Source organism: Malaclemys terrapin, chromosome 9, assembly GCF_027887155.1.
Source record: "Malaclemys terrapin pileata isolate rMalTer1 chromosome 9, rMalTer1.hap1, whole genome shotgun sequence".
Lineage (NCBI taxonomy): Eukaryota > Metazoa > Chordata > Testudines > Emydidae > Malaclemys > Malaclemys terrapin.
In genome coordinates, this window is record NC_071513.1 from 66,677,291 (window position 1) to 66,687,419 (window position 10,129).

Sequence of the window (10,129 nt, forward strand, 5' to 3'; positions counted from 1 at the left end):
TGCTCCCAATTATTCTGATATCACTGCCTATGCGTGCTGAATTGCATCTGAAATAGGAGGAGCAAGTACAGATAGATTCTACAAAAAGGATCTCCTCAAGCTATCAAAAATATTTTAAATATTCACAAAGTAAAATAAGGAAGAAAACATAAAACCTCAGGAGAAACAAGACTGCTCAGCTAATATGACTGCTTGCCATGGGAAATGGCAATTCTACAATGTTGATACTCATTTAAATCCCATAACCAATATCGAACATGTTCCTAAACTCAGACACTCATTAGTGATAAAATTATTGGACTTGTAATTGTCAGAAGCTCCTGAAAACTCTCTAGAATAACCCTGTAATGAGAAGTTGCCAGGATGCTGTCATGAGAGTTATGAATACTACGAAGCACAATCATTGTGCATTCTTTTTAATCCAATGTGTCCTACAGATAAATCACCACTAGGTGGCAGGAGAGACACTAAATTATCTCAAGGCTCTGTGACGCATTGAAATGCTAAGTATTAGTATATTAGACTTAAAGAATATTAATTAAGAATTGAATAAGATCCATCCATCAGGAATAATCTTTTGCTCCATGATAAGTTCTCTTTTTAAAGATACTACAAAAGTGTAAGAAGTCAGAGAAGGGCAACCGAACTGCTTAGAGTTTTGTGGATGTAGCGAAGAGGTTGGAGACAAGAACTTTTAAAACGATTTGTACTAATTTATGTGGAAAAGGAAAGAAGAAGATGAGATACAATCGTGTTAAATAAAGCAAGAAATGATTTACAGAAGGCCAAATTTGCAGTCTCGCTTAGTTGTTCCTATAACAAAAGTACAAGAGGATATTCAAAAGATGATTTATCTTGCATTAAAAGGCAGAATCCAAACAGGCAGAGGGAAACAGCACATCATTTGTGGAACTCACTGTTCCAGGGTATTATTGAAACAAATAGCTTAGTATGCTTGGAAGAGCAACAGCTGTTCTTATACAAACAGAACTACCATCTTCAATTACATTCGCTAAATTAACATTTTAAATCCGTGACATAATTTTGCCATCAAGTGATGCCTTGGAATAATACCAGTCAGACTCACTGATTTTTTTTTTTTTAACCTTTCAACGCTATTGAGTCATGCTCATTTGGAACCCTTCTCTCATATTCACCTAGATGTTTATAGTGTACTTGTCACCATGGTATCCAAACAGTATCAGAAAAAGCACCTCAGATGTATCTGAATACACTTTTGCCTGCCCAGGAAACTGCTGATCAGTATTTTTCAAAACGTGGAATTAAGATGATAACTTTAGACACTCAGTTATGAACATTCTGGCTGCAATATTTTCAACCTGCAATGGTAAGACTCACTCTCTCTCTCTCTCTCTCACACACACACACACACACACACACACAAAAAACTAAACAGTCTCTAGATCAACGAGAAGGCATGGACTGGTTTTCATTTTATGACATCAAGGATTAAATTCACCCTTTTACATTAGTTTTCCCCATACAAATAGATTATTTTTATTTGTATTGCAGTAGCTCCGAGAGGCTCTAATCAGGGACAAACATTTTACACATATACTGAAAAGAAAGTTCCTGCCCCAAAGAGTTTACAGTCAAAGTAAGAGATTGCTACAGTAAGAGATTGAGAGAAACTTTAGAAAGACACTGTCTATGCCCAGCCTAGAACCAAGTTAGGAAACCCAGGGCTTGGTGACACTTTAAAACACTACAGCTACACTGTCAAGTATCAGAGGGGTAGCCGTGTTAGTCTGAATCTGTAAAAAGCATCTGAAGAAGTGAGGTTCTTACCCATGAAAGCTTATGCTCCCAATACTTCTGTTAGTCTTAAAGGTGCCACAGGACCCTCTGTTGCTTTTTACAGCTACACTGTAGCACTTCAGTGAAGACACTACATATATTGATGGGAGGGCTTCTCCCATTAAGAGTGTGGATTTTTCACATCCTCGAGCAATGTAGTTACAATGACCTAATTTCCTTGTGTAGACCAGGCCCCAGTTAACCCACTATAACTATCAAATGGTCATGGGTCCAAGGGATTTAAATCAGTTCCTGGTGATTTTAATGGGAGTTGGATCAAATAGTAGCAAAACATATGACTCAGTAGCTCCCTTCTGGTTAATACTCAGCCTGCTAAAACCCAAGCTAAATGGGTCCCTATTGGTTTTGAGTGTGGTTTTCAATTAAGTAAAAGTAGCTTGATTGAGCTAAGTACACACATGCATGTGCACACACACATACACACACTCATTGTATGTGCCAGACCTGGCTCCAGCAAAGTGATTGGATTAGATCCCCTGCTGCAAGTTTCAGTAGATGATGTCTTGCCCCAAGTTACTCCAACATGCCAGCTAGGCAGTAGTGGTGAGGGAGAAATAAGGAACTTTATAGAACTAGTGTGGGTGCCTTTGGAAATGGAGGGGCACTGGATGGAGGTTTCTTGTTAAACAGAAGATATAATGGAATCTGTGATGTTCCCCATGAGGCTGAGCCTGAAGAGAGAGAGCCTGATTCCTCCCAGGGGGCTTAAGTTATTACTACACTGCTGTTAGCTGGCATGAAGCAGCTTACCCGACATAATAGAGCACGGGAGAGGAGTGATAAGTTTCACGCTGGCATTTCCAACTTGTGCCTACACAGGTGGCATAAGTGTCTCCTGAGGCTAAAGGTTTGGCAGCATCTGCTCCCACCTACATCTCTTCTCATTTCCTTATGCTCTCCCGAAAGCCCACTGCACTATGCTCTCTCTCTTCAGATCTTCTTGTTCCCTGTTTCTTACTTCCACTGTCTTCAGTGCTTGATTTGTAATGAAAGAGGTGCCGGGGCGCAAGCAATTTGTTTACTTTCATAACCGACACGGCAAGTCCAGAGCTGCCAGGACTATGAACTGCCAAGCCTAGAAGTGCTGGGGCTCAGCCCTGGCACAAATTAAGCACTGACTGTCTTCCTCTCAATCTTGTCTTCATGCCATTCCCTGCATGCCAAATATCCTCCATCTCCTTCAATCCTACTTATTTCACCTTGCTCTCTAAACCTCTTCTGGCTTCTTGCCCTGCCTCCCCTCTTTTTAAAGATATCAGGACTTGTTTTGTACATATAATGGCAAGATTTGATCCCTTATCCCTCCTTTCTTTACCCATTCCTTAGTATGTTACCTTAATTTTCTATGTTTCTTATTTCAGTTGTAAACTCTTCAGGGCAGGAGCTTGCCTTTTATTTTATTTGTTAAATCTCTATAAATGTCATGCAAAGTTATAGTACTATATAAAGTGTTCTATGTGCATATATCTAGGGGACTCTTCTGAGACTTCTACAGGGAAAGAAAAGAGCGCCACTATTCCATTGCAGCCAGAGGGAGCTCGTTCTCCTCTGATAATCTATCTAGTAGTAAATGAGATTCTCTCTAGAATGAGTTAACAATGCACTTGAAAAATGAAGTTCAAAACATTCAGTGAGTAGAAAGGGGGGCGGGGGAAGAGAATGAGAAGAGTTAATCCAAAGGCCTGATGAGGCTTGTCACATTTATTTTGCTGCATATCCTTCAGCTCTGCTGCTCCTCAGATTTGAGCCCACTGCAGCATTGAATGAGTTGTTTTGTGTAGTTTTACCCCTGCTGAGTCCTGAATAATATAAACATCACAACTTAAATGTCAATAAAACACTTATCCCTAGACCAAGCATGTTTGTTTAGTGACTAGTCTGAGCATTGGAGAGGCCTCAGCTTCTAGTGATGTCACTTAAGCATTAGGTATCACTGAACATGTGCAGTTCTTACAATCAAGCAAATACAGAGCCCAGTCCTTCCGCACGTGAGCAAACCTTGCTTTGCTGAGTCGTTCATGACTTCGATAGGACTGTTCGTGTGAGTAAGCGTTGTTGGATTAGGCTCATAAATCATTTCACTTCTTAACTCAAGTAAAAGCCAGGCCTGATGTTTTGCATCAATACATTGTGGAGTCAGAATGTCAGTCAAAAAGTTTGGATCCTGAATGACAAAGGACTTGTTTACACTACAGGCACTATGGGGGCACGATTATGGTGCTGTAGCGCCATAGATTAGGAACTTCCTACATTTTTCTGTTGCTGTAGGTAATCCACCTCTCCAAGTGGCAGTACCTAGGTCGACAGAATCATGTTTCTGTTGACCTAGCCCTGTCTATACCAAGATTAAGATGGCATAGCTACGGCATACAGAGGTGTGAAAAATTGGCACTCCTTATTTTTCAGACCCCTGAGCAAAGCAGCTATGTCAATCAAAATTTTAAGTGTAGACCTTAGCAGTCTTAAAGGATGTCAGCATATGCCAGTCTCACTGCCATGGGTCTGCAAGAAGTCTACAGGCTTTGGGGGAAATGGTGCACCCTCTGGGTGCTCTCTCAACCACACTAAAAGTGACACTGTTTCAGACCTGCTGTATTTCAGTAGACTACTTGCAAAAATAGCATTCGGTGTTTCAGGCCTGGCAGCAGTGCAAAATCAGGGGGAGGGGGACAACTTTTACAGATACTTTTTCCTGGCTTTTGTAGCAAGAAAGACTAGGAAAGTTCAAGAAAAGCTCATAAGGAATGTGGGCTAGGTTTCACAGTGGAAGAGATTAAACAGATAAGAACATAACGGCCCTTCTGGGTCAGATCAGTTTGTCAGCTTAGCACCTCCTACAGAATACATGTTCAGCATCTCCATTTTCTATTATAAATAGGTGCTTAAACTGAATCTGGGATTTACCTGTGTCAGAGTATCTTATATGAAGTGCTACCTAAAGAACTCCACAGCATTGGTATAGTTATGGGAGCGCAGTGTAAATAACATGGAGGTTTTTTGTTTTTAAAAAAAATCTAGTTACAGCTTTGGCTGTTACTGTCATAGCAGCGAACCAAACAACTTGCCAGTTAGAGTCCTATCACTTTGTGCTATTGAAAATGCATGATTTTATTCTTACTACTTTCCTGCTTCTCTCACACCTTCTGCTTCACTGGTTTTTAATCAATCTTTCTCCCACTCAGTTTTTGCATTTTCACGTTACTCCACGTACTGGCTCCGTCCTTGGTTGTTAAGGGCCTAATCCTATATCTATTGAACTCAATGGGAGTCCTGCTCTTGAATTCAATGGATGCAGGACTATGCCCTAGGAAAACCACCCGCCCCCATCCCCAAGCCACATTCTATTCTCTCTTAGAAACATACTTCTGCCACACTCCTCAAACACTGGAGAGAATAAAGGAGGAACATAGTCTGATTATGTGGAATCAAATATTACTAGCAGACAGACTGGGCCAATCCTGAAGCCAATCCTTTCCTCATGTTGACTTCTGTGGGAGTTTTGCTTGAATAAAGAAGAAAGGCTAGATGTTCAGAGGTGATGAGCATCCATCGTAGTTCCAATGACCGCTCAAGGGAACTGTGCAGGCTCAGAACCCCCTCAAAAACCAGGCAGTAGAAGCTCAATCCTGTGGTCTTGACTCCCATTGAACTCAGTGGAAGCACTCAGTTGAGTAAGGACTTCCTTTTAAAAGGATTTATAAATCACTGTTTGTTAGTGGGAATTGGGGATGTTCAGGGCCTCTGAAAATCAGGACACGTCATCTAGAGTTCTGCTCCTGCTGAAGTCAGTGGCAAAGCTTCTGTTGACATCAGTGGTACAGGATTGGGTTTAAAGTGCCTAAGTGTGCCCCTATATTTAAAAATGTGAGCCAGATTTTTTCCCTTTTTGATTGTTCATGTGTGTGAATGGAAGAACAGAGTCAATCCCCTAGTAGTTAGCTACTAAACCGCAGTATTTAGCTTGTAATCAAGCCCCTAATGTTTAGTTAGCCTAAATTTTTACTATACATTATGCAAAAAACAGTGCTTGAAATGTCATAGGTATATCTGTTTTTGCCCCATAACCTCAGCTGTGCAAAACACAACGCCATCCACAGCCTCAGAAACAACTCTGACATCATAATCAAAAAGGCTGAAAAAGGAGGTGCTGTAGTAATCATGAACAGGTTGGAATATGAATGAGAGGCTACTAGGCAACTCTCTGACACCACATTCTACAGGCCATTACCCTCTGATCTCACTGAGGGTTACAAAAGAAACCCCACCATCTGCTCAAGAAACTCTGTGAAGAAGCACTGGGACAAATCTACACAGACACACCCCTAGAGTCCCAACCAGGGTTATTCTATCTGCTACCCAATCCATAAACCTGGGAATCCTGGATGCCCCATCATCTCAGGCATTGGCACCCTGACAGCAGGATTGTTTGGCTATGTTGACTCTCTTCTCAGGCCCTACGCTACCAGCACTCTCAGCTATCTTCGAGACACCACTGACTTCCTGAGGAAACTACAATCCATTGGTGATTTTTCCAGAAAACACCATTCTAGCCACTATGGATGTAGAAGCCCTCTACACCAACATTCCACATAAAGATGGACTACAAGCTGTCAGGAACAGTATCCCTGATAATGTCATGGCAAACTTGGTGGCTGAACTTTGTCCTCACCCACAACTATTTCAGATCTGGAGACAATTTATACCTTCAAGTCAGCGGCACTGCTATGGGTACCTGCATGGCCCCACAGTATGCCAACATTTTTATGGCTGACTTAGCTGAGGAAGCATTGCTCTTTTGTCCCTTAACGCCCCTACTCTACTTGCGCTACATTGATGACATCTTCATCTGGACCCATGGGAAGGAGGCCTTTGAGGAATTCCACCAGGATTTCAACAATTTCCACCCCACCATCAACCTCAGCCTGGACCAGTCCACACAAGAAATCCACTTTCTAGACACTACAGTGCAAATAAGCGATGGTTACATAAACACCACCTTATACCAGAAACCTACTGGCCGCTATACTTACCTACATGCCTCCAGCTTTCATCCAGACCACATCACACGATCCATTGTCTACAGCCAATCTCTAAGATACAACCACATTTGTTCTAATCCCTCAGACAGAGACAAACACCTACAAAATCTCTATCAAGCATTCTTAAAACTACAATACCTACCTGCTGAAGGGAAGAAACAGATTGACAGAGCCAGAAGGGTACCCAGAAGTCACCTACTACAGGACAGGCCCAACAAAGAAAGTAACAGAATGCCACTAGCAGTCACCTTCAGCCCCCAACTAAAACTTCTCCAGTGCATCATCAAGGATCTATAACCTATCCTGGAGGACGATCCCTCACTCTCACAGACCTTGGGAGACAGGCCAGTCCTTGCTTACAGACAGCTCCCTTAAGCAAATACTCACCAGCAACTATACCCCACACAACAAAAACACTAACCCAGGAACCAAACCCTGCAACAAACCCCGGTGCCAACTCTGTCCGCATATCTATTCAAGGGACAGCATCATAGACCTAACCATCAGGGGCTCATTCACCTGCACATCTACCAATGTGATATATGCCATCATGTGCCAGCAATGCCCCTCTGCCATGTACATTGGCCAAACTGGACAGTCTCTACTCAAAAGAATAAATGGACACAAATCAGACATCAGGAATCATAACATTCAACAACCAGTAGGAGAAAACTTCTATCTCCCTGGTCCCTCAATAACAGACTTAAAAGTGGCACTTCTTCAACAACAACAAAAAACACTCCAAAAACAAACTCCAATGAGAAACTGCAGAACTGGAATTAATTTGCAAACTGGATGCCATCAAATTAGGCCTGAATAAAGACTGGGAGTGAATGGGTCACTAGGAAAACTAATTTCTCCCTGCTGATACTCAAATCTTCTTGTTAACTGTTTGAAATGGGCCACCTTGATTACATTGAACTCATTAGCACTATAACAGTGATTTTCCTCCCTTCTTGTGAACTGTTGAGAATAGCCCACTTCCACCTTAATTGAATTGGCTCATTAGCATTGACTCCCAACTTGGTAAGGCCACTCCCATCTTTTCATGTGCTGTGTATTTATACCTGCCTCTGTATTTTCCACTCCATTAATCTATGAAGTATGTTTTAGCCCATGAAAGCTTATGCCCAAATAAATGTCCTAGTCTCTAAGGTGCCACAAGGACTCCTCATTGTTTTTTCAGTTTTTAATGTCCTCTCTATAACTGCTATTTTAGCTACTTTACAGTAAGTGTTAAATACTAAGGGGTGACAATGAACAATTTATAATGCTGAACTGATCACCCCCTTATGGGCCTGATACTGTGAGGTGCTGAGCACTCTCATCTTAAGAAGACTACTAGGTAAGAACTACTGTCAGAAGGATTGCAAGATCCAGATATATATCTGGAGTTGTAGCAGTTTATTTTCTATGATCATCTTATAAACACCAAAAAGTAAATTTCTATATAATGTTTTGTCCTATATCCATAATGCTGCCGGGAAAGTCTGTAAAAGGACTATCACTTCATTCTAATACTGGCAGATTGATGAATAGTTTCCTTACAACACAACTCAGAAAACTGCCCTAGACATAATAATCTTATGAAAATTGTGTGTTATTTACTTCAATGCAGTCACACAGTATTACCAAAGCTTTATTTTTGCTTGGTCTTGCATTGTCTGAAGAACATAAATAACTTACTAGAAGAGCTAGGGATTTAGCAATACTTTAGAAATAACTAACATTAGCTCTGTATATAGCAGTGAAGCTAGACTCAGACTGTTTAGTGAGAGGGAGCCAGGTTTCTGCCTTATTTCCTTTTCTAAATTCATAACTACCCAACATGACCTCATTAAGAGGGAGTATGCTAGACTGGCTTCCCTTTCATCCAGCCTATTACAATAATATTTTCAGAGGAGGGATAACAATTATGTATAACAAATACTGACATAGATCTCAGTTTATTTAAACCTCATTCACTTCAAAAAGTGCCACGGGGATTTAAAAAAATCCAGAGAGCATTAGGACTATAAAGACCACCAGATGATCTTCTAAAAGAAACTTTGACAATCTTGTCAAACCATATTAAGGTCCAAGTAGCTATGAGAAATACCAGCTAATTGAAGCCTGTTATTCTCTTACAGTGAAGCCCACACTAAACCCCCCCTCCAATAAGCAATCAACTCTTCAGTGATCACTTTAAAGCATCAAAATTACCAGTGTAATTTTATTCAAACTTTAGGTAGAAATTAAGCTGTCTGAGGCAACTGATTTTTGCTGGTCTCCCAAGTAGCTGTTTAAGATAGCAAGCTATAACTGCATCATCACTATATGATGTCCATCACCCTGCCCCCCACCCCCACCCCAAAATGAAAACAAACATAAAACAAAAAAAATACTTTAAAGGAATTTAAGGTCTCTAAAATGTTTTTATTTAATATATACAGTGGCCTTAACCTTAGCAATTGCTATTCTTAAAGCTAGTAACATTCTGTATTCTTTATTATTATTTTTTTTTTTAACTCTTTCATGAGCAGCCAAAAGTACTGTAACTATAATCCATTAAGAACCAGAGACTGCACTTTGCTGTGGTGGGACAAATTATCTCTCTCAATTGGTCATTGCTCCATCTATTCTCTTTCTACAAAGAGAAAGGCCAGTCAGCCCTTCATGTTCATAAAAAAGGAAGAACTTGTATGCTTCATCTCCCATTTCATTCTGTTCTGATTTGTATAGGCGTATGATATCATTAAAGTGTCCACAATATTATACAGTATGTTTCTGCAACTGTCTTCCAAAAAAGGCTGGTTCAGGAAGATCTGCCAGTCCCCTCACAGCCAATGAGGTTCAATAACCCATTCTGCATAGTACTTGCTGGGTGCCTGGTGGCAATACACCTCTACCCAGATATAACACGAATTCGGATAAAGCGCGGTAAAACAATGCTCGGGAGGGAGGGGCTGCGCACTCTGGCGGATCAAAGCAAGTTCGATATAACGCGGCTTCACCTATAACACGGTAAGATTTTTTGGCTCCCGAGGACAGCGTTATATCGAGGTAGAGGTGTATTACCTCAGGAAGAGATTGTGTAAATCAGAGATTCCTGCACCTTTTCACTGGAATGTTATAAAAGCAGACTGTTTCTCTCATGCCAGCAACTGGACTTGAGAGAGAGAGAGAAACCTAAATCTCCATCTACACCCTCTTAAGAAACCTAGTTTTGTTCTGCTGGGAAAAAAAATCATATCCTCAACCCACATTTAAAA